Source organism: Penaeus vannamei, chromosome 24 (genome assembly GCF_042767895.1).
Source record: "Penaeus vannamei isolate JL-2024 chromosome 24, ASM4276789v1, whole genome shotgun sequence".
Taxonomy (NCBI): Eukaryota; Metazoa; Arthropoda; class Malacostraca; order Decapoda; family Penaeidae; genus Penaeus; species Penaeus vannamei.
Window position 1 is genome coordinate 17416003 of NC_091572.1, and position 1777 is coordinate 17417779.

The 1777-nt window shown below is 34.5% G+C and overlaps 1 protein-coding gene across 4 annotated transcripts in view; it reads left to right on the forward strand.

Annotated features, from left to right (window-relative positions):
• The window catches only part of LOC113814403 (proton-coupled folate transporter), a 29271-nt gene extending 28587 nt beyond the window's left edge, over positions 1–684 (forward strand). For all 4 annotated transcript variants that reach the window (XM_070138430.1, XM_070138431.1, XM_070138432.1 and 1 more), the window contains one exon: positions 1–684. This exon is cut by the window's left edge and continues 1487 nt beyond it. The gene's annotated coding sequence lies outside the window, so the exon portion shown is untranslated.
• The last annotated feature ends 1093 nt before the right edge of the window (positions 685–1777 follow it).

Consider the following 1777-nt stretch of genomic DNA (forward strand, 5'->3'; position numbering starts at 1 on the left):
TAAGTATTACAATCACAGTTTTACGAACTTTAAATCTAGAAACTCTGTGAGAGCGCCATTCGTTTATCCGGCACTAACTCCCATATCGGAGTTTATGGCTGTAACATGTTTGAAAATAGAATTATATAAAAATAACAGCAACAACAATAAAGGGGATGAAGATAACAGTATGTTATCGTTATGGCCTTATATTTCCATTATATCTGCTTGCCAATATAAATGATGTTCGAAATAACTAACTAAACAAGATAATTTAGCATTTGAGATTCTTTCACTTGACCAAAAACATCACGCTGGCCATAATCTATTTTTTTTCATTCATTTTTTTTTCGAAATTTCCAATCCCACCTGTCCCTTTTTGATGCGAATACCCACTCCTTAACCATCAACCACAATATATGCCGCATACCTGAGCATTTTGATAGTTTTTGTGGTCTGCCTTTTAGGGCTATATTTAGCGTGATCGGCTTATGTGAGACAGCTTATAGATGAAATATAGGAAGCCGCATATGAACCATGAAATGGCACAGCTGATTAAACTGAGAAATCAGAAAAAAAGGCTCTCTACTCATGAAAAAGTTCTCTGCTAAGGCAACAAGGTACCTTGTATATCTGTGGTACAAAAGATATGTAACATGTAAAGAAATTAGATAGCAATAATAGTTAATAAAATAACTAAAGACTGCCTGAGATTTGATAATTCTTTTGGTAATATTGACAAACTGTTACCCAGTATACAATGGGGAACTCCAAACATTTCCTGGACCTCAAATCAAAAATACTTTTTCCTTTTTGGCCGTCACTTGAGCTGAAATTTTATAGTTTGTGAAAGAACTTTAAATATCTACCTCTGGTCATGAAAAAATTCAAATAGGTATATTCAACCTGATTCTTCCATCCGTTCTGAAACAGAATAAATATTATAATGAAAGTTTTTTTTTAGATAAACCAAAATTAGCTAAAGCTTATCTTCTAGAGGTTCTAAGTGGTAAAAGGAGAAAACTACAAGTAAACTATTTAACATCTAAAAGATAAAAATAAAGAGAAAACGGAACAATAAATGACTCTTAGTATAGCTTCACAAAATATCATCTACGGAATCGGCCGTACTTCACTCTGCAGATAATATTATTCCACTCAAAAGTTTTTTCTGACTATACATCAATGACATATTCTATGCTAGTATATTAAAATTTATTATTTTGAATATCTTTGTTTTGCTTAAGTAAATCGCGTAAATAATTGTTTCCCATAGTGGACGGTGGAAAGACTGAGGACGGCGGGTTGGGAGGGAGGCAAAAGCGGCAGTGTGTGTGTGTGCGGCAGGAAGGCATCAGGAAAACCTCTTGACTGCTATATATACTGTGGAATAAGGTCAACATCATATTTAGTAGAGAGGGTCTTCAGTGCAGTCGCCTTGCTTTTTCTCCAAGCAAAGAAACAGACTGAAAACTAGAAGCACTCAGGGAGCGCATACCTCCGCCAAGGCAATAGGATCACTGATGCAATTGAAATATATCCGCACCTGAAAAATTACATTAAAATTACTTCTTTCTCTAGTACACTGACGTCTGTAAACATGATTCAATAATTGATTAAATCATTTAAAAATTCCTGGATCCTGATTTAATGCTATCTAAGCTATGCCAAGACACACCTATGATAAAAATTTCGTAAAAAACTGTTCATACCTTTCTCGAGTTATCACTACCTGGAAGCCAACGAGGAGCAAATTTGAACACAAACCTCGAAAAATGAAACAAATCTTGAAACATGA